This window comes from Chiloscyllium plagiosum, unplaced genomic scaffold (genome assembly GCF_037043375.1).
Source record: "Chiloscyllium plagiosum isolate Xiang-an unplaced genomic scaffold, Cpla_swu_hap1 HiC_scaffold_21, whole genome shotgun sequence".
Classification (NCBI taxonomy): Eukaryota; Metazoa; Chordata; class Chondrichthyes; order Orectolobiformes; family Hemiscylliidae; genus Chiloscyllium; species Chiloscyllium plagiosum.
The window spans coordinates 35,167,197-35,191,566 of record NW_028270159.1 but is presented as its reverse complement, the minus strand read 5'-3'; the positions used below and the strand labels follow the sequence as shown (position 1 = coordinate 35,191,566).

Sequence of the window (24,370 nt, the reverse complement as noted above, 5' to 3'; positions counted from 1 at the left end):
ACCCACTGTTTTATTGGCTAAAAAGCCATTTACATGAGTATGTTTTCAAGCACATTGGAAGCCTATTTTCTGTAGAATAACATAGTTGCATTATAAGGGTGAATAGCTCAATGTCTGTTCATGAAAACATATGCAAACCGACTCAAAGCCTTAATAAAAGGCCAGGAATAAGTCAATCCATCCTAACGATAATAACCTTGATGTTAATCCACCTACAGTTTGCAATATCTCTCACTAAGATTAAACAGCTGGAGAGCAGATGGTTCTCTTAGCAACAGGCCAAACCAAATTGTTGCTTCTATTCATGTAGCCTAAGTTAGTTCATAACTTTAACAATGCCTTCCTGTTTAATACCTCTCCTATTTTCAGAAAAGAGACTTGACATGAATCTTTAAATTATAGACCCTGACACCTTGCTTCCAAAATTGGGAAACTGCTTGAAAGTATTATAAACGACAATGCAAGGGAGCATTTTGAGAAGTGAGCTAACCCAAGACAATTATTAGACGGAAAGTTCAAATCTGTTTTATTTCTTGACAAGATAACACACCTCAAGCTAGGGAAAAGACAGTAAATGTTATCCGCCTTGATTTCAGGAAGACGTTACACAATATCCAACATTACAGCTTAATGAAAAGGGTTTGAACCTATAAAATAGATGCAATATACTAAAGGAAATTGCACTTCATCAAGCTTCTTTGGAAGTACCTTCCAAACATGTGAAATTTATCATCTAGATCAGTAACAGCAGCAGATACATGGGATCACCACCACATCGAAGTTCCTCTCCAAGCCACACAAGGCATCCTGACTTAAAACTATATTGCCATTCCTTCACTGTCACTGGGTTAATATCTTGGAATTCCCTGCCTAACAGCACTGTAGATGTACCTGCATCTTATTGATTGCAGTGGTTCAAAAACATAGCTCACAACCACACACTTGAGGTGAAGAAGAATGCCAGTGATTCCCAGTTCCCATGAAAGAATAAAACAAATTTGGGGTTTTAATGGATAGGTCACTGAAATCTTTAGTCCAATGCCTCTGATGTTAAAAGACAAACAGAAAGTTGAAATGCAAAATAAAGGATGAACATATAAATCCACAGAACTCATTTTAAAACTATCAGGCCTACCTGATGGATAGCCACTTAAAGCAGTTAAGAGCCTATTAAGGTTTGTTAACAAAGGGGATAGGTGTAACTGACTGGAGGCAAACCAGGGAATCAGTACTCCAAGTAAGTGGAAAGCCCTCCCTGCTTGCATGGCTGAAGGAGTAGCCACATTTGCCCCAGAGGAGATTCTTACCCCCACAATCCTCAACTCTCCATCTCCCACTAGCAGTGGCACCCTAACTGCAGAAGCCATTGGTTATTTAAACTTTGTTGCAGAGAACAGGACTCCATTTTCAAACTTCTCTGCCTCATGTAATTTACACTTTACTCTGCTGCAGCTTTCAAGCTTAGCAACCTCTGATTCACCCTACAGCTTTCAGAGTCCGTGTATCATCCTTAATGAGGGAAAATCACATTAAGTGCCGGTTTCCGACAAAGTGCAGGTCTCTGAACTTCAACTGAATCTCACAGCAAGGTACAATAGCCTACAAGAAAACCCTGCTCTATATTTTCAATACTACGTGCAGTTTTAGTGTTACTATTTAAGAAAGAAACTTGATGAGACATAGGGAAGGATTAGACAATTGACCCCACGCCTGAAGGGAATAATGGATGAGGAAAGATTAAATGAAAAGAATGAGAGTTCTGGCAACAAGCACTGCATCCACTTGATTGAATAACAGTGTGTGTTGTAAAAAGAAATCTACATGTTAAAATTACAATATGTTTCAAAGATTCATGCATCTCTGTTTATCATGCTTTTCAGTAATATTTGACAATGTAACATGGCCATAATTTGATAAGTTTTTCTTCCAACATTTGTGTCAAAAAAGAGCTGAAACCACTTTACATCAATGCAAAGTATACATGTCCCAATGATCAGTGCCTCTTACACTGATAGTGTGCTAGTGGAGTAAAGCTCCTAATGCCAGCAGCTCATTATTTACAGCTCCATTCATTGGGTAGTATAGAAGGCTCACATTTTTGGCCATTGTAAAAGGAGAAATCCAATGTACCAACAAAAATGTCTATGAATTATATACAAATTACAACGCGGGAACAAATGATGACAAAGCCTGTCTGTATTGGTGTTTATTCTGAATACATACTGAAATCAATATTCCAAATATCAGTCCTAATTTCTTATCTCTATTCCTATTCCCATTTCCTTCACCCCATTTTCTAACCTATTCTTAAATATTCATATTGTTTAATCTTCAGTCTTCAACTTTGGTAATACATTCCCAATGCCTGAAAAAGTTAAAAAAAATCTACTCTGTCCAGAATCTTTTACATTTAATATCATATTTATATTTCTTTCTTCCTATCCACTCAACCTCTGTTACTAACCATCTTTTTTCTATCCTTGTAATAGTAGAACTGAAAAAGATTGAGCAAAATCATTATTATTCATTCACGGGATGAGGGCATCATCCCTAATTGCCCAGATATTAGTTAAAAGACCTACATTGCTGTAGGCTTGGACTCGCAAGTAGGTCAGACCAAGTAAGAATGGTAGTTTTCCTCCCTAAAGGACATCAGTGAATGAGATTAGTATGTCTGACAATGGGTAATGGGTTCATCACACTCTTAATTCCAGATTTTTATTGAATTCAACCTCCACCATCTACCCTGGTGGAGTTCAAGGCCAGGTCCGCAACAGATTACCTGACTTTGTGGATTAACAGTGTAGTGATAATACCACTAGACCATCATCTCCCCATATCAGGAGACAGATGAAGCTGACTTTATTTTTCCATTGATAACCTGAAATGAGAACAAGGAGGGGAACAGGAATGGAACTTTTAAATACTGTTAAGTTTACGGTGCATGGGTGACTAGAAAAATCATTGCTAGATGAATTTTGGTACAAGTGTGAATGGTCTCCTGGTACTTGAGCACAGCAGGGCACTATCAGAGGAGGATGAAACAATCAACTCTATTGCATACCACAAATAGGGCAAAGAATGATGGATTTCATTGCAGTCACAAAGAATGTTCATCAATTACATTAATGCGATGAATAGGTCAGAAAAGAGACTGTAAGGGATTTTGAAATAAATATTTGAAGGAGGAAAGAATGGAATGAGAGAGGAAGAAGATGTTCAAAATTTGTGGCAGGTAAAATGGGATTAGATACGATTAGTTATATAAAATGGAGGGGTATGAAATTCTTATCATGCTTAAATAGCTCCTCACATCCTAATTCTCCAGCAATGGAAAACTAAATGCACTGTACCTTCTGAAACTAACAACATTAGGAAGCTTTATAGTGGTTTAAAGCTGTACCATTTATCATTCACTTATGTACAATACAGATTATTAAGTGGATGCTTATATGGGATACCATTTTTATTTGTATCATTAACAATCCAAAAGCGTACACCATGACATCACCATCTGTTCCGCATTCTGCTTTCGCAACGCTTGAATAAAAACCTAACAAGTGGAAATTAAATTCCACTTCACCGTATAGTGGAAATTACCCAACACTAGTGTGTATCCCCTTACTCCCTTAAGCTAAATACAACCTGCAAAAACAACTGATGATTTTATTTCTCTCACATGACTTCCATTATCAAGTTGTCAATTAATTGGACAGTTAAGAAGGAACAGAGGTGAAGTATGTCTAACCCAAACCACCATCCTCCACTCACAGCAAAAGTGAGGCTCGTGTGTCAGCTAGCACATTAGGTTCTTTTGGAGATCTTAAGCTCACTGTTTTACATCAGCTCCTGGTCCACCAATGCCTTGATTTAAATTTTCTTTTATCTTTGAGCGCATATCCCACTTGCTCTCTACACAGGGTTTCATCCCTCCATATCTCCGTAAATCTTCTAATCCAAAAACCTTCTGAGAACTCTGGTCTCCTTCAGCCAGTTTCCTTGTGTATTCCCCATGCCACTCATCCCACTGTGAATAGCCGTAGCTACCTGTGCCCTGTAATTTCATCCCTTAAGCTGCTTGTGCATATTTTATTATATAGAATTCTGGGCTACAGTATTGTAATTGCACGAAGCAGCGAGCAAAATCTAATTATTAGACGTTACTAGAATATTCTAATTCTAAATTGCGTTTCATCCACCCTACCTCATTTTTGAAAAGGACTGAGGAGGGCTCAATAGTTTAAGGTCATTGACAAGTCTTCTTGATTTTCAGGAATTGTGAGGAGAGAAGGGGTGGAGAGAATTTGAAGATCATGCAGGATTCTGAAGAACATGTAGAGGTCTGAAGATTGAGGGAGAAATTTTGCCAAAGGGCCAGAGGAAACAATTTTGTTCCACCTGTCCCCCAAACAATGCTGGAAAAGCACTTAATCTGCTGGATGTGCAGCTCCCATCTCTCCTTTAACTTTTGGATTCCTGAATCAAGGGATAAATGACCAAAAGCCATCAACTTCAAATGGCTATTAGATACTGGGGAAAGCAGACTCATTTAAATGTCATAATCATGGGCCCAAATTTAAATTTAATGTATACTGTTAAGTGAACTGTATGCAGATCTGCCCCTGCCCCTCATTGGGGTTTAAAGGCCATTACAAAATGTCAAGATGTCTTAAAGTCTTGGTCGAGTCATGTCTGATAATGTTTTTTTTTAATCTGGTTTGTAAATATTCACTTACATATTCTTTAATAGATGTATGCATTATGTATTCACATTTGTTTTTAGATTTTGAACAAGGCTTAATTTTTTTCTTAAGTGCCGATTTAAATTGCTAATTAAAACAAAATGCAAGTTATTCTTTATGTTATTTTGCCTTAATTGAAGTGAAGCATTTGCATTCACTGCATCTAAAACAATGAAACCTGCTTTAGGTCTACAGCTGTCGAATTCATCCTGTGCTTGAGTTATTTTGAATTGTGTCTAACATAGGGCTATATTGCCTCTGCTTGACTGTCCCACTCCTTGCCACCTCCATTGTTATGTGTCACAGACTGGGATGGAGTCCTCCAGTTAATTCAACAATTGTAACTTTCAGGCTCTTATAACTCCAATCTTTAATAAAAATGTTAACCTAAGGCTCAGTCTGCTTTTTTTTTGATAATTGTGCTGAATTTCCAAGAGTGAAAGGTCAATGGAAAAAAAATACATTTGCTATCTCCTCTTTTTGATTTGTTTTTCCCAAATTTCTTCTCTCTAATTTGAATGTTTTGTACCATTGGAAGGCCGAATAACCCATGAACAGCTTCAGACACATAACCAGTTCTCCATTATATTTAGTAAAAGGGATATGGGGCCTCTAGCTAAGCCAATATTTATCACCCACCACTAATTGCCCAGGTGAAGGTGGTGGTCAGCTGCCTTCTTGAACCATCACAGTCCACCCGACAAAAAAACCCAAGACAAAATGAAATGCAACTTGTGACTGTGATCCAGAACGCACTGTCTGAGCAGCTCATGGAAACAGATTCAACTATGGCTTTCAAAAGGGAATTTTGCAAAGCATCTGAAGAGGAAGAAATTGCAGGATTCCAGATAAAGGGCAGCTAGGGAAGGATTTGTTGAACTGCTGCTGCAGAGTCCTGCACAGTTACAATGGTCTTCCTGTGCGGTGTTGTTATTTTATTACTCTATTGTGTGCGCACATGATTTTATACAGAGAAAAAAATGGCTTGGAATACTACGCAAAGTAATTCCTGTGGTTGAGAAGATTGCTAGTTTCCTTACTGCTGCAACAACGCTAAGGCAATGAATGTTGGATGAAATAACTCCACCGAGGCTGATATCCAATCACCAAGTCACCCTTTATTTGTCGTAGACACTGATCCAGCTCCCTCAGAGCCAGCTCTCAGAGTGAACAGGATGTCTAACACCCTTGTTCTTATCTGTCAGCCAGGGCTCCCTGATGGACCAGGTTAATAGCCTCAATCAAGGAACTCATATTCTGTGAGGTCCATCTCGCTGACCTTGTACAATCATTACAGCAGACTACTGTTTGTGAAAGTTTTACATTAAACCAGTTAACAGTTACTTGCATTTAATGAATGACATCCCTGTATCGCTTCCTACTATTCCCTACACTCAGCAGCTTGCTTACAATTGGGGTCTTTACTTTCAACAACTAATTAAATCAATTTCATGCTAATTTATTTCTACATATAATATAATAAAATTAAAAATGTTTTGCTTAGTGTAAAACTCTTTTAACACAAATTGAAATGATTTTGTTACAAATGCTCTATTTCCCTCGCTTAAGTTTATCAACAAAATCTATCTCTTGTAATCTGCCTCATTTAAGTTTTTACAGCATTGTGGGTTTGTGGTCTTCCACAATTATTTAAATGTCAAACACAAAATGCAAAGGAATAGGTCATTAAAGCCCTCGAGCCTAGTCAACCATTCAATTAGATTATGGCTGATCTGTGTCTTAACCTGGTTCCATAATCCTTCATGCCTTCAACTTAATAGGTACTCACCATTTTCAATACTGAATAAAGTGAGTGGTAAACAACACGAGTTTTAGTATTAGTTATGAACATTTCAAAAGTTCAGTCAAAGGCTATCATTCAAAGAATTTTTTTTTGAACATGTGTAGAAACAACAAGCTTTAATCACATAGATACACAAGGATGTTAACAATCACCTCAGACAATGCTCAGTTGTTAGGGAGGAGAATGAGCAATAAAAGATTTACAAAGCAAACTAACATAACCACAAAAGCAGAAATTGCTGGAAAAGCTGAACAGGTCTGGCAGCATCTGTAGACAGAAATCAGAGTTAACAGGTCAGGTCCAATGTATTAAATGTATCATCGGTGAATGAGGTTGGATGATTGAATGTTGAGTGATGGGAGAGGAGGATATGATTTCCAAATTTTATCTTTTTTCATGTTTACTTTGGACAATGAATGAAAGCATGAACCAGGTTTATTGATTTCTTTATCATAGCTGAAAAAAGACACTAAAGCCAAGTATGGCATTCCAGTGCAAGGTGCAGGGATTAACACTGGGAGGAAAAAAATCAAACCATCATGCCTCATTATTGGGACAGTTGAAAATATGGATGGGATGGGAAAAATCACAGGGACTACACACCGCAGCAACAACTTCCAGATATATTGGTAGCTGCATACCAAGCACTGGCTGAATGTCTAACTGTATAGATCGGTTCCAAACGAGCCAACATATTTGTCAGCTGAGTCATGGGAGGAGCGTATTTGTCTGAAGTATGAATCATTTTTTCCACTCTAAACAAAACTAAATTATTAGTTCTTTTTTGATTGTTGGATTACTATTTTTAGTTGATGTCTGTTTTTGCTAAAGGCACTACAGGATGTAAGTGTGATTATAATAATCATCTCCACAAATAATTGGTGCAGTTCTCATGTTCACATTGCAAAGTGCTAACTGTGAAACAGGACAGTAGAGGCAGTGGCCATTAAAATGGCCTCTATATTAATTCTGTTTGTTCTGTTATAACAGTCATTCAATGAAGTATAGCTCAACATTCAATTGGCCTTAAAACATTGTCTGTGAACACCATTTTCATTAAGTGTTGTTGAACAATACTATTTTTAAAAATTATGACTGATTGTTAGATTCTGTGAAGCTCAGTCTTCTACACTCACAACTCATATAAATGGAATATTGAAATCTGATTTTGCTCTACTTTGAAAACATGGTATCCATCAGCTGTGAATCAATTTATCTCACTTCAAGTCCCTTCTGTCACATTATAACACCAAGGATCAAGTCTTTGAGATGCTAATTTTGTTATTAAAACTGAAAGTTTCTGTCACATTTGAGGATATTCTGCTATGGTTTAATATCATTAACGGATCAAAGACTATAGTAGTTGAAGTGGGCTCCAGTTTGTGAGACACTGGCATCATTGCTGGCAAAAATAGAAGCTGTAGAGTCATTCAGTCATAGAGCTGTACAGCACGGAAACAAACTCTTCAGTCCAACTCGTCCACGCTGACCAGATATCCTAAATTAGTCTAGTCCCATTTGCCAGCAGTTGGTCCATATCCCTCTAAACCATCCCTATTCATGTATGCATCCAGATGCCTTCTACATATTGTAATTGTACCAGCTTCCACCACTCCCTCTGGCAGCTCATTCCATACACACACACACCCCCTCTGTGTGAAAAGGTTGCCCCTTAGGTCCCTTTTTAAATCTTTGCCCTCTCACCTTAAACCTATGCCCTCTAGTTTTGGATTCCCCTACCCTAGAGAAAAGAGCTTGACTATTCACTCTATCCATGCCCTTCATGGTTTTAGAAACTTCTATAAGGTCACCCCACAACCTCCGATGCTCCAAGGAAAATAGCCCCAACCAATTCTTCCTCTCCCTATGGCTCAAACTTTCCAACCCTGACAATATCCTTGGAAGTCTTTTCTGAACCTTTTCAAATTTCGCAACATCCCACCTATATCAGGGAGACCAGAATTGAATGCAGTGTTCCAAAAGTGGACAGTTGATATCTGAATGATTCTGAATGATTCTGGGGCTACAAGCTAAATAACTAGAAAAGTAGAGATGGTTTTAATTAAATAGTGGGAAATAGATCAAAATTAGGAAGAGAGGAGAAATCAAAGAATTAAGGCAAATCTAGAGGGAAGTGTATTAATATGGGATAAACAATTATGACAGGAACAGATAAAGGTCTCAAATCTAATGTAAATCTACAGATATGGCTAAAGGTATAAAAATAATGAACGAACACAGTTAGAGAATCTGTATCTGAAAGCATGTTGCATTAAAATCAAAATAGATGACTTTATAGAATAAAGGAAGAAAAACAAAGAACCATAATTTAATCTCACAGAATCATACTTGTGCAATGACATAGATTGAGATCTGAATATTGAAAGGTGTATTTCATTGAGGAAGAACAGGTAGTTAGGAGAAGGTGGAACAATGGGTCTGTTATTTATTTATAGTAGTAGCACAACAGAGGGGGTTGGCCTAAATTCAAGATATGAGGATACAGAAGCAAACTTAGACAGAGATGATAAATAATAAAAGTGGAAGAGAAATGTGGGCCCAAGGCTAGTATTTCAAACTTGAATAAGAGCAATTGTGAAGACAATATAGCAGAGCTAGCTGAAGGGAAATGGCAAACTTGTTTAATGAAAATGTCATTATAAATGCAGTAGTGGACATTTAAGGGAATATTTTAGAATACACTGAATAGATACATTCCAATGAGAAATAAAAATGCCATCTATGGTTAAATAAAAAAGTTAAAGACAACATGTAAACAAAAACATATAATGATGCAAAATTTGATGTCAGGTTGGAAGAGTAGACAGAACATAAAAAAAGCTAACAAAATTAATCATTATTATAAAATTGTGGGAAAAGAAAAAGTTTTCTATTAATATAAAAACGGATAATGTGAATTCTTATAGATACTTTAAAAAATGTGTGAATTAACAAAGTGAATGTTGACCATTTACCAAGTGAGTCTGTGGAATTAATAGTGAATAAAAAGGGGGATGCCAAATTAATTGAATTGGTATTTTGTATCAGTCTTCATTATATCAGATCAAATTGACATTCCAGAAATAGTTGTAAATCAGGAAACGAACGGAGGCAAGTACTCTAGAAAATTACAATCATCAGGGAGGTGAAAGTAAATGAAGTGTTGGTGCTGAGAGCTGATTAGTCCCCTGGACCTGATGGACTTCATCCTAGGGTCACGAAAGGTACAATGAGCGAGACAATTGATGGATTGATTGTAACTTTTCCAAAATTCCCTAGATTTAGGAAAGGTTCCATTGGATTTGAAAATAGTGAGAGTAACCCCTTTACTGAAAAAGGGAAGACGGAAAGCAGAAAATTACAGGCCAGTTAACTTAACTGTCACAGTTATAATGTTAGAAGCTGTAAAAGATGTTATAATAGGGCACTTAGAAAAGTTTAAATTAAGCAGGCAATGTCAATATGGTTTTGTGAAAGGAAATTACTTCTTTGAGTAAGTAACATGTGCTGTGCTAAGGAGGAACCTATGGATATACTTTACTTGGATCTCCAGCAGGCATTTAGTAAGGTGCCACCTTAAAGGTTATTGCATAAAATAAAAGCTCATGTTTTGTGGGCTACCTATTGACATTAATAGAAACCTGGCTAGCTAACAGAAACAGAGAGTAGCCATAATTTTTCTAGTTGTCACAATAATAATAAGTGGTGTGCAGTATGGAATGCTGTTGGGGTCTCAAAATTTACCATTTATATAAATGACCTGCATGAAGGGATCAAAGGTATGGTTGCTAAGTTTCCTAATGATACAAAGATAATTAGGTAAGTAAATTGTTAAGGGAACATAAGGAGACTACAAAGGAATGTGGATGGGTTAGGTGAGTGAACAAAGATCAGGCAAATGTGAGAAAATGTGAAATTGTCTATTATGGCAGGAAAAGTTACAAATCATACAGTCATAAAGATATACAGCACGGGAACAGACCCTTCAGTCCAACTCATCCATGCTAACACCCATAATAAATCTAGTCCTATTTGCCAGCATTTGGCTCATATTCTTCTAAACCCTGCCTATCCATATACCCATGCAGATGCCTTTTAGATGTTGTAATTGCACCTGCCTCCACTATTTCGTCTGGCAGCTCACACCATACACGGATCACACACTGCGTGAAAATGTTGGCCCCTTTTTAATATTTCCCTCTCACCATAAACCTATGCCCCCTTAGTTTTGGACTCTCCTACCCTCGGGAGTAGACCTTGTCTATTAACCCTATCCATGCCCCTCAAGATGTTATAAAGCCCTATAAAGTCACCCCTCAGCCTCTGAAGGTCCAGGGAAAATAATTCGAGTCTATTCAGCTTTTCCCTATAGATGGTGAGAACTTGTAGATTCTGAGAAGATCTGAGTGTTTTTGTGCATAAATCATGATAATATGAGGGTACAGCTGGTAATTAGGAAAGCTAATGCAATGTTATTGTCTATTGTAAAGGGAACTGAATATAAAAGTAAGGAGGTTATGCTTCAGTTATGTAAGGCATCTGGAGTCCTGTGTACAGTATTGATCTCCTTATTTATGGAGGGATGCAAATGAGCTTAAGCAGCTCAGGGAAGGTTTACCAGACCTAATAGTGTCATGCTGACTCATGGGAACTCTGCTGGAGTTTAGAACAGTAACATACTTGACTGAAACATATAAAATCTGAGCGTTCTCACAGGGTGTAAGCGGAAATGGTGTTTCATGTTTTGGGAGAATCCTGAACTAGGGATCTTAGAATAAGAATAAGGGATCTCCTCTTTACTCGCCATCAACAGAGCTTTTTTGCTATTAGCTTTTGAAAGTGGGCCAACCTGGGCTTATTCCAATTACGGCAATTTTATATTTTGAGACTTACCAAACACTGTTATTTCTTTGAAACAGAATCTGTGAAATACCTTCAGAACTGTAATCAGCGCAATGATTAAATAACATGCTAATGTCCCTGCTAGCAACACGAACTCTATTAATTTGCCCCCCAAGTAGTTTGAGCTGCTCTTGAAAAATAGTTGCTTCTTCCAGATTCTAGTTAAAGGTGTAAACAATGTATATATAGCATTCACTCTTAGCATAGTATTTCAGTTAATCTTTTGAGAGTACAATATCACTCCCTAAGTACATGAAGCTGAAAGACTGCCATATAACTGTTTCTCAGAGGAAAGTAGTTCAATTTGAATTATAGCGTGGAAAAATGAGCGCTGTTCCATGTCGGTGATTCCCTCTCAATTTCTAATTTTTTTTTTAACTTATGGCCACTGAGTTATGCACTTTCACACGATTCACTTTCCAAGGATAATATGACATGTTTCATTCGTATCTATGTAGCTAATAAAAGCTGGAAACATCTTACTTCAGCTAGTTTCTGAAATTGCTCCCAGTATATTGTGTTCAAATTCTGAACTGGACCAGATCTTGCTGGAGTAGAGCAACTAGCAGTGCGTGTTATTATACTTTTTTTCTAGCTTTGTTCAAAATGCATGCTTTCACATTACAACTTCTTTGAAATGTGAACTGCTAACACTGTGGTGAGGGACAACACAGAATCTGCAATCTCAGTAAATAGTGCAACCAATACCATGTCTTCCAACCAAAGTGATTCAATGACTGAGAAAGAAATTAAGGAACAACTGAGAGTAAGTTGAATTGAAGTTAAGTAAGATGCATAGGCATGAAGAAAGATTGAATTAAGAAAACACAGAAAAAGATCAAGAAACAAAGAAGAAAATAAAGGTTCTTAAATTTTAAAAATATGGATTTTGGCCAAAATGCGAGAGGGAGATCGTGATGAAAAGGTTGATTGCATTAACAATTTTCAAAGTAATAAAGGAGTGCTTGCAGTTTTTAAATGTCATGTTTAATTTCATGTAGTATGATTGATGGGCAATTAATGTGAAAATTCAGAAAATTCCTAAAAAATCACTGGAAGGCTAAGAGCAAGATCTGCATGTGTTAAGCAAAAAACAAGCAATGTTATATTTATTGGCAAATTCTGGAAATTCACAATTTACAGATACCTTAATCCTTGAATTTGCTGGCTGATTTGCACACCAAAAGCATCATTTGCCATTGACATGCAATTACTTATACAGCAAGGTTCTGCCGTTTCATGTGAGATTGAGCTCCAACTGCTTGACCAACCTTGATAAGAGTGATTTCCTTACAAAATATTTTTCCATAAAACTCAAAATGCATGGAGACCTGTTGTGATCACCATTAGTTTATTGATTAGTCTTGACAAATAATAGGAGGTAATTGTAAAATCGGTAGAGAGATTTATAATTTGCATTGGTTTTGTACATGATGTGCATTTTTCGTAGACAAATGGGTACTTTTGTAAAAGGTAATGGTTCTGAAGTGGTTCATGTTTATGTTACATAAGCTCCACCCATTTTGTCATGCAGTCTGTGGGTAGAGAGCAGATTGACTCTTGCTTTCAGATGTTGCAGACGTAGGTCCTTGTAATTATGTCTGAACAAATGCATTTGCAGTTATTGCTATCATGCAATAAACTTTCTCACTATTTAAGAATAGTCCCTCTTCTATAGAAGCTCTAATGTGGTGTGTTCTCTAGTCACTGGGTAGGCCCAAGGCAAAAGAAACAAAAAAGAATATCGGTGGCAGTGAAGTACCTCCAACAGTACCACATACTGTGAGTGGTAATAACCACAAGGTACCAGGAGTGATCATTTGAGAAAATAGCACAATAGGTAGCATTGGGTAACTCCTACCTCAGGTTGATTAGACCTTGCAAATCATATGGTAATGATAAAAACGTGATGTAGTTATGACTCGTGTATATAGTATACAGGGTTCCTGCTAAGTGGCATGCATATCAGTAGTGAATTGCATTTATACAATATATATTAATGACTTGGATGAGGAAAATGAATATCCTTTAGGCAGGTTTGTGGATGACATAAAATAGGAGGGAAAGCAAGAGGTAAGGATGACCCTAAGAGTCTACAGAGGGATACAGATAGGTTCAGTGTGTGGACAAAATCTTAGCGTATGAATATAATGTAGGAAAATATGAAGTTATGCAGTTTAGCAAGAAGAACAGAGAAGCTGAATATTACTTAAATGGAAAAAAAACACAGAATGTTATAACACAGGGGTTTGGTGTTGCTTGTGCACAAATCCCAATAAGTCAGCATATAACTTCAGCAGGTAATCGGGAAGGCAAATCGTAGGTTGGCCTTTATTTCAAAGGGAATGGTGTATGAAATAAAAGGAGGTTTTGCCAAACTATACAAGGCACTAGTTAGACCACACCTAGAATACTGTAAACAATTTTGATCCCTGTACCTGAGGAAAGATACATTGGATTGGAGACAGACCAATGATTGTTCCCTAGATTGATCCCAGTTTTGGAGGAATTTTCTTTCCAGAAGAGATTGAATAGGTTTGGGCTGTATTTGTTGGCATTTAGAAGGAAGAAAGGTGACGTTATTGAAACATATAAGAATATTAAGGGTCTTGGTATGGAAAATATGGAGAGGTTGTTTCCCCTTTTGATAGAGACTAAGACCAAAGGACATAGTCTCAGAGTAAGGGATTACCCAGATAAAACAAAGATGAGGAGGGTTTTTTTCACTCTCAGAGGATAGTGAATCTGTGGAAGTTTTACTGCAGAGGGCTGTCGGGGCTGAATCATCAAGTATATTCAAGGCTGAGATTTTTAATCATGAAAGGATTCAAGGGTTATGGGGAAAAGGTGAGAAAGTGGAGTTGAGGATTATCAGTTCAGCCTTAATCCCAATGAACGGTAGAACAGACGTGATGAGCCAAGTGGCCTATTTCTGTTCCTCCGTCATATGATCTTACAATCTTTCAGCACAGTTAATGTGTCACATCCCAGCATGGATTTGTTATAAACAAATGGAAGCAAAGTCTGAGATATTGGAAGAGTATACAAAAAGAGTGAGCAAAGTTATGAACTTTAGGGAGTGTCTTTAAAGGATTCTGTTGCTGAAAAGCCAGAGAAAGATGCAATGACAAGTGGCTGTACCAGTCAGCTATTACTCAGGCCTGCATCCATCTCCTTCAATGAAAGTTGCAACATAGGTTGAACATAATGATGCTATGGAATGGGATATTGAACAATCCTATTCATCAGTTCCATTATACAACACCAGCTTCACTTTAACAGCTAGAAAACAGGTCAGTTTCTGGGCTGCTCCATTATAAGACATAGGAGTGGAAGTAAGGCCATTTGGCCCATTGAATCCACTCCATCATTTAATCCAGGCTGATGGGCATTTCAACTCCACTTACCCACAATCTCCCTGTTGCCCTTAATTTCTTGCAAGATCAAAAATTTATTATTCTCTGCCTTGAAGACATTTAACGTCCCAGCCTCCACTGCGCTCCGTGGCAATGAATTCCACAGGCTCACCGCTTTCTGGCTGAAGAACTGTCTTCTCATTTCTGTTCTAAATTGACCCCCTCTAATTCTAAGGCTGTGCCCATGGGTCCTAGTATCCCCGCCTGACGGAAACAAATTCCCAGCGTCGACCCTTTCTAAGCCATACATTTCCTTGTAAGTTTCTATTAGATCTCTCCTCAACCTTCTAAACTCTAATGAATACAATCCCAGGATCCTCAGCCGTTCATCATATGTTAGGCCTACCATTCCAGGGATCATCCGTGTGAATCTCCGCTGGACACGCTCCAGTGCCAGTATGTCCTTCCTGAGGTGTGGGATCCAAAATTGGACACAGAATTCTAAATGGGACCTAGTTAGAGCTTTAAAAAGTCTCAGAGGCACATCACTGCTTTTATATTCCATCCCTCTTGAGAGAAATGACATTACGTTTGCGTTCTTAATCATGGGAATCCTGGACTAGCACTCCCAGATCCCTTTGTATTTTGGCTTTATGAATTTTCTCACCGTTTAGAAAATAGGCCATGCCTGTATTCTTTTTTTCAAAGTGCAAGACCTCGCATTTGCTCACGTTGAATTTGATCAGCCATTTCCTGGACCACTCTCTTAAGCAGTCTAAATCTTCCTGCAGCCTCCTGACCTCCTCAGTACTACCTGTCTGTCCACCTAACTCCATATCATCAGCAAACTTCACTCGAATGCCCCCAGTCCCTTCGTCCAAATCATTAATATATAAAGTGAACAGCTGTGGCCACAACACTGAACCCTGCAGGACACCACTTTTTTTTTCTGTTTTTCATATTAATGAAAAATCTTAATGAAAAATTTCATATTATGAGCCCATAGTCATTGCTGAAACCAACTAGTCTTGCTTTCCTTTCACCTCATGCTTGTCCATTAATCCTTTGTTCTTTTCCTCTTGACAGAAGTTTCTAATTGATGAGATACATTTTGATTCTTTCTTAAACTTTCACCCTGTTGTGATTAATCCCTTTAATAGTCACATCATTTACATCACACTTACACACAACTTTCAACAGAAGCCACCCCGTACTTTCTCTGACTGCCGCAAAATCTGTGCCAGGTATTTTCAGATAGTTGCAGAAATAGGAATCATTTCAGCAGCATTCACACCAGCTCTTCAACATTTAGAAATAGCTCATATCACTCCTTGAAATCTGAAAAATTGGCGTAATTAACAAATTCCACTAAAATGCTCTACATTCACTATACAATGGTGCATTGCTGGAAAAATTAACACAACCCAACTGAACTAGAGTATTCCACCTGCAATATCAGTATCGTAATGCCTACTTCTGATTTTCTCCTGTGACTCTTAAAGGTTGTGACTCATGCTCAGTATTACAAGGAGGCTGGTGTGAGTTGGGGGGGAATGCACTTTCTATTATTTCAATCAATTCTTTTAGTGCATTTCTTATTGGCAGTTTTGATAGGATATTTGACCTTATAAAATTAATGCTTTCCTCACTTGAAGATGCGCAATTCACTCCCTAACTTTCCAGCGAGAAGGGAAACAGTGGGATTCATTTTTTTGCTGCACTCTGTAGCCTGAGATTCTATGTCCAGTTATGATGACTCGACTACAGCGAACTCAGGACAGATCAGAGTTCTAAGCTGGTTTCTGGTTTCCATGGTTCAGTAATATCCCTCATCCAAGTTGTTCACTCACTGACCCATCAAAGAAGAAATCACCACTCAGTTGGCCACCTAATTCATGACTTAAAAGAAAATATGTGAGTTTGGCCTATTTAATCACAACCATGGAGACAGCTAATGTAATCAGTAGTATGTATAATCAGTATACCATGGTATTACTGAAAACACACTAACAATGGCTGGTATGTTTGTTACCTTCAGCACAAGATTTCTGACATTAAAACTCCATGAGGAAGATTTCATGAACACGTATTAAAGATTAAAGTGAATAAGAAAGAAGGCGTAATGGTGCTGTGGGAATATAAAAGTTAATTAATACAGGCTCTCTTGCCCAGTCTGAAATTCACCTTCTGCTTTAAACTCAGCAGAAAACTTGCTAAAACATTTAACACAACTGTAAACTTTTATTTAATCATGAACCTTTAACAGCTCAATCTTCTTGTCTTGGAACTATTCCTGAATATCACCAGTGAGCTCATCTGCAGCAGTTTCCCCCCTGCCCTCCCCGCTCTCACATCTCTTTTGTTTGGTATTGCTGAATGAGAGCGCTGTTGCCCAGAACAGTGTTGTCTCTGTAATGGAGTTAGGTAATGTCACAGTCGGGAATATTAAGAGGCCCATTCACCAACATCTTTCCCCTGAAACTTTAAAAAACGGAAATACTTTGTATTGATGATGTCCATTTTTCAATAGATTTACATGAAGTAATTCAGAAAAATCAAGATTGTTTCCACTCATTTTCCCAGAATTTAGAGCTTCCTTTGCACATTCACACTACATAGAAGGTGCTAGGTTTCCTATTGTACCCATAAAGTAATGTACTTATAACTCAATTTTCCTTCAATTCTCAATACCCCAGTCTGCCTGTCAAATTCTATATTAGCAAGGCTAAATGAATGATGACTGCAATAGGAATCTATTAAAAAGTAATTTCAGTTCCACCTACAGTTTCACTTCATTCACAGCAATGTCAATATTTCACACAGCACTTTGCTTATATAAGTCAAGTAATATTTGGTGATCATAAATCCATATGTATAATCAGTTACTTTTTAAAAAAAGTAACCTGTTTACAACCTCCAACATTTAAGAACATGCCTGTGTAGACATTACTTTTTGTGCAGAATGTAAATGATTCGCTGCATGTTGAATTCACTGGCAATGCAATTCCTAAAATACCTGAACAGCACAATTGATTGTTGTATCAGGAATAATAAAACAATAAGAAAATAATATGTGTGGGTTGACAGTACTGGCCTAGTTAGGGTTATTATTATGTGATACCATATCACACTATCATCATTAGGTTGCTTTGGCAGCAGCACTGTAACATAGTAACATAGGAAACAGGAGCAGGAGTGGGCCATTCAGGCCTGTTGGGTCTGTCCCAACATTCAACTAGACCATGAATGATCTTCCATCTCAATGCCATTTTTCTGCATTATCTCCATATCCCAAAAATGATCTCTACCTTGAATACACTGACTGAGTCTCCACAGCAGCATTCCTTCTAAACTTCCTTTCCTTTGCATTACCTCCAACATCTATGACAGCAGCGACTTCCAGAATCAGAACTCAATGCGACCTTCACGTTGGAAGGGAGAATGCTTTTTCCAATATAACCTGTAGAGTTCTACAAAAATTTCATATGCTTCAATGAGATCAACTCTCCTTCCTTTATACTCCAGAGAAAACAAGCCGAAGGCAGGACATTGGTTAGGTTATTTTTGGAATATTGTGTGTAATTCTGGTCTCCCTCATATAGGAAGAATGTTGTGAAACTTGAAAGGGTTCAGAAAAGAATTACAAGGATGTTGCCAGGGTTAGAGGGTTTGAGCCACAGGGAGAGGCTGAACAGGCTGGGGTTGTTTTCCCTGGAGCATTGGATGCTGAGGGGTGACCTTAGAGAGGTTTATAAAACCATGAGGGGCATGGATAGGGTAAATAGACAAGGTCTTTTCCCTGGGGTGAGGGAGTCCAGAACTAGAGGGCATAGGTTTAAGGTGAGAGGGGAAACATTTAAAAGGGAACTAAGGGGCATGCTAAGCCACTTCAGAGAGTAGAGTCAACCACAGTTCCGAGATTCTGAAATCACACCTGATCAAACCAAGTAAGGGACAGTTTTTTTTACACTTGAGGATATCAGTGAGTCTCACAGGATTGTATAACAATTGACAATTGTTTTGTGGTCATAATTAGACTTTCAGTGGAGCTAAATACAAATTCCACCTTCTGTCATGCTGGGATTTCAATTCAGGCTCCCAGAATATTATCTGGGTCTCCAGATTACCATTTTGGTGAAAACACCACTAGGCCATTGTCTCCTCAATTTATATTAACACACTGGAAGGTGATTGTCCCAGCTGCCAAATGATTCCTCAAAGTTGTATTATACTGGCTTCAAACTGTAAAATGATTTCCTCGCTGACATCAGCACTGGCAACAGTGTGGCTCCAATTCCTGCACCAGGTCAGATTTCCAAGAAGGATTCTCCTTCTCAAACTCTCCCCTCACCTGAGACATAGTGATTCTCCGAGTAAGCCACCACCAGTTTTATCTGTCTAAAGAGAGAGAAGCCCGACGGTATGGTAAGACGATGGTGACTTTACCTTACTTTATTACTGCTGAACTCCACACCACCCAACTTCTCTGGCTGTGAGTGTGCTCAGCACTCAAGTCTGTCCATATCGAACAACAGTGTTGTTTTCATGCTGTTCGCACACAACAGTAGGAAAGGTCTGTTGACCCAAAACTATGGGCCAATTGCTGCAACTTCCAACTAAGTCATAGGTCGAATTTTACATTTCCGTTGGTGCTCTGAAATCCACCCGACAATTTGATCAGGATGGATTTCACAGTACCTAGAAATAATGCCGCTATGCACAATGTAAGCTCACCACTATTTTGCTAAGCCCTACATCTGTCAGTGATAATGATTCAACTTCTCTGCTGTTCATTTGAATCATTCTCTGGATTTACCGAATTGTGGTCTCCATTCTGACTACAAGAACCAAAATGAAACCGACACTGAAACATTAGCAGTTCACAGTGGAGAAACTAGGAAGCAAAAGTATCTGAGTTCCATGCTAATTAGAACTACTGTACAGCAATATCTCCCAAGGGATTTTAGAACAGTATACAGGTAATAGTAATGATACAGTGGAATAGCAGAAGTACTTTTTAAAGTGGACTCAAAGTACACTACTATGATAATAATTTACTTTGCAGCATAAGAGATTGGCATCTGACACATGCCTATCATGAATTTGGAGTTAGTATTAATTATTTTCTGGGTACATTTCATTAGTTTAAAACCATCAGTTTCACAATTGGGTGTTGGAATCTGTAAACTGATAAAAGTGCAGTTTTACTGATGTTCCTTTGTAGTGTGATGTAAGGTTTGTGGTTCATATATATTTTGATATCATTAATTTTTAGATTTTTGAATTTAGAATTAATGGCACATGGAATATTCATGTGTTTTATGGGGTTTAATGATTAACACAATTATTTCTGTAACTATGGTGATTTCTTTTAAAACAGTGACTTCCTGGAAAATAATGAGGATTTGTTTACACTGGAAAAAGTAACCAGCAATTAAAGTAAGCACTGTACTGTATCATGTTTTCCACTAGAAGATTTTGTATTTTTGGGTTTGCTTAGGGAAGCACCAACACTGAGAGACTAAGCATTATTGTTTCAGTTTGGGGTAGTGTTCCAGATGTCTTGGCTGAAGCTGAAGGTGTAAACCAGCTGCTCCTGAGAACAAGGACATAGTTTTAGGACTGATAAGAAAGAGGTTACATCAGTGACAGTAGTTTAATTTGTATGTTCCAGATCAGAAATATTTGATTAAAAAACTGAAAGGGCTTTTCTGAAGCTGAGAAAGTCTAAGCTCAGTTACATGAGGTTTCCAAGAAGAGGCAATCAGAGTTTCTTAAGTTATCGTAGCCACATTAAAATAAGACATATATATGTGAAATAGAAGTGAATTCCCTCTGGTGTGAGTACTGCAAAGGCAAGTTTTTTGGATTAATATGAATTTTTACTTTGTTTTGAAATCTTTCAACTTCATTATAAGTGAATATTTTGGTTCATTGTATTTTATCTTCATTTCTTTTGCATGATAAACGTATGTTTTATTGTTAAACCCAAATCAGCAGTTTTGCATGTTTCAGTGAAAGACAACCTCATTTAAACCAATAAAGACAGATTTCAGTCTAGGATCTGACTTGTCCAATAATAACAGGAGTTGGGATCATAACAGTAGTTGTATAATAGTTATGTTCATGCTTCTGTATTGCCTTGACATTGAATTGTCACTAACAACTTACATTTATCTAATAGCTTTAACATCGTGGAACATCCAACATTGTTTAACAGGAAAATTACCAAACAAAAGTTGACACCAGTCACATTACAATATATTCAGAGAGCTTGGTTACAGATGTAAGTTTTAACAAAGCATCTTAAAATAGGAAACAGAAACTTGAAAGGGTTCAGAAAAGATTTACAAGGATGTTGTCAGGGTTGGGGGATTTGAGCTATAGGGAGAGATTGAATAGCCGAGGGCTGTTTTCCCTGGAGCATCAGAGGCTGGGGGGAACCTTATAGAGGTTTATAAAATCATCAGGGTCATGGATAGGATAAATAGACAAAGTCTTTTCCCTGGGGTGGGGGAATCCAGAACTAGAGGGCATTGGTTTAAGGTGAGAGGGGAAAGATATAAAAGAGACCTAAGGGGCAACTTTTTCGCGCAGAGGGTGGTACGTGTATGGAATGCACTGCCAGAGGAAGTGGTGGAGGCTAGTACAATTGCAACATTTAAGAGGCATTTGGATGGGTATATGAATAGGAAGGGTTTGGAGGGATATGAGCTGGATGCTGGCAGGTGGGACTAGATTGGGCTGGGATATCTGGTTGGCTTGGACAAGTTGGACTGAAAGGTCTGTTTCAATGCTGTACGTCTCTATGACTCTATGAGAAGCCAAGAATCAGAGAGATTGGGAGAAGGAATTCCAAAGCGCAGATCCTCAGAAGCTGCAGTGTGGCCACTCTTGGTGAAGATTCAAACTGTGAATCAGGATAAGTGAGTTGGAGGCACCAGAGGTTACAGCATTGTAGAACCGGAGATTGTAAAGTTAAAGAGGGGTGATAGACTTGAAATCAAGGTTGAGGATTTTAAAGTCAAGGTTTTGCTCAAATTGGAGTCAATACATGTCTGCAATAGGTAAGTGGGACTTAATGAGAATTAAGAGATGCGCAGCTAAGTTTTGGGTGATCTTAAATATATGGAATGTGGAATAGGTTGAATAATTAAATCTGTGGGCGGTACAGTGGCATAGTGGTTAGCACTGCTGCTTCACAGCGCCAGAGACCCGGGTTCAATTCCCGCCTCAGGCGACTAACTGTGTGGAGTTTGCACGTGGGTTTCCTCCGGGTGCTCCGGTTTCCTCCCACAGTCCAAAAATGTGCAGGTTAGGTGAACTGGTCATGCTAAATTGCCTGTAGTGTTAGGGATAAATGTAGGGGAATGGGTCTGGGTGGGTTGCGCTTTGGCGGGTCCGTGTGGACTTGTTGGGCTGAAGGGCCTGTTTCCACACTGTAAGTAATCTAATCTAAAGATAACAAAAGAAGAATGATTGTTTCTTCAAGGGATCAGCCTGGATAATGAAGATCCTGATTTCCCAACACCCAGTCACAGATTTGGAGTGGAATTTGTCACTATAGACTTGAGCAAAAGGTGGTAACTGTCTAATGTCTAATCAGGTATAGATCTACATTTGGTGCACGTTAGTAAAGGCCACTATTGTGAAAAATGAAGCAGATGTTACTTATGCATTAACAACTAGCAACCTCGCACCGTTGACGCTCTCTGCCTATGCAAATCCCCGAGGCTATTTTCCTTCATATTTTGGAAAAGGGCACTTTGAAATATCTCCGATCAAGTAAAATGCTCTCTATTAATCTGGATAGAAAGAATTCGCAGTCTTTTTTTTTGTTCCCAATCAATGCACAGCCTTGGCGGTGGTGCACTGACCCAGCAGAACACAGATTGTACTGGAGGCATTAGGGATGTCAATTTGATCATGCAATTTACACACAAGCAAATTTACATTTATAGTGCCTTCTTAACTTTAAACTGAGACCTGACTCCGGTGAGTTTCGGCACCCGTTTCTGAGCTCTTACCGTTAGCAAGGCACTAGAACTATTATTCCTGATCATCATTAGACTTTACCGTTACTGTGGTGTAAAAGAACAAAAGGTTGTAAACACTTTTAACGATGCGATACATCGATCACCCCAATTCTAAGATCGGTGGGGTGACGGGATAAACACAGAAAGTTTGGGTCGCAAATCGAAAGCCGGCTTCTCAAACCTACCCCAGACGGTAAGTGGCAAGAGCCGGCAGCTTCAGTCCCTGGGACCAGGCTCTCTCCTGTCTCCTCTGTTCCAAGTTGAGTTCGATCTCGGTGTCAAACGCCCGCAGTGGGGGGAAATCTCCTCCCGGTTCACAGCCCCAAGATGTTTTGGGGCGGGGGCATTGCCGAGGGCATGGCTGGCGGGGGATCCGAGCCCAGGGGCAGAAGCGGACTGGCCCAGGCGCGGTCAGCTAGTTGTGATGCCGGAGCCGCATTCCCCCGGGCTCCGCTCACCCACGTTGTCCGAGAAACTCCGGCTTGAGCTCTTCCCTTTCGCCGCTCACAAGAACACGGTCGGATCACAGCATTCAGCGCATGTCACCCACAGCGCCGGGGCTGTACTTCTCCACAGCCATTCACACAGGCACACGCTGCGTGCTCGTTTATTGCCGGTAGTCTCCAAAACCCAATCGAGAAATGAAATCTAAACCGACAGAGGTAAGACCGGCCTGAAATTACAAACATCAATGGGACAAGCTGTTTTGGTTTTGTTTTCTACCCTCGACAATCCCGAGCTGATGGTATAAGTCTCACCTTCCTCACTGACACTCCAACATTGCTGCTTCCATCCCTCAGTCTTGTAGTCAGCGGCTCACAGTCCACTCAACCCTCATCATTACATCCTTGTCTCCTCTCTATCACCTCCTCCAGCCTTGAAAGCCCTCCAACAATCCGAGGTCTCTTTCCTTCTCGAACTGTGCCTCAGTCCCTAGCAATCTGACCTCTGAGCCAAAAGGTTCCAGTGTCCACTTCTCCCCCCACCTTTATGTACACAAATCAAGGCTGATACTTGGTAGTGTCCAGAAGGTGCTGCCTTGTAGGAAGCACCACATTTTAAACATTTTAAGCTGGGGCATTGGGTATGTGGAAAAGGTCTCATGCCTGAGGAGCAGGGGTGTTATTTTCAACATCATAGCCAATATTTATCCTTCATTTAAATCAGAAAATAATACCGAAAATTAAAGCAGAAAGTGCTGGAGAAACTCAGCAGCTCTGGCAGTATTTATAGAGAGAAGTACAGTTAACTGGCAGAATATCCCCAACTCCTGAATAACATGGCCAATGACTCGATCAAGAAAATGGGATTCACAATGTCACGAAGCAAGGTCCAACTTCAAAACGAGATGTGAATCTCACCAGTGGTGGCAAAAAGGCTTTTTTTGAATGCATTATCATCTTATGATTATCTCATTTTACCTCATTTACATGAAGTTGTAGTTCTTCCAGACAGTGGCGTGAAACTAGACAGCAACACTTCCCAACACTAGACTGGGTCCCCCGGAGCCCCACAAGCACTTGCCCTTCT

The 24,370-nt window shown here is 38.9% G+C and overlaps 1 protein-coding gene across 2 annotated transcripts in view; it reads right to left on the bottom strand.

Moving 5' to 3' along the window:
• Positions 1 to 23,702, bottom strand: part of LOC122564765 (dual specificity testis-specific protein kinase 2) — a 103,771-nt gene extending 80,069 nt beyond the window's left edge. Inside the window, exon 1 of one of the 2 annotated variants that reach the window (XM_087998502.1) lies at positions 23,599 to 23,702. The gene's annotated coding sequence lies outside the window, so the exon portion shown is untranslated. The other variant, XM_043719953.2, reaches the window with a different exon arrangement.
• Between the last annotated feature and the right edge of the window lie 668 nt (positions 23,703 to 24,370).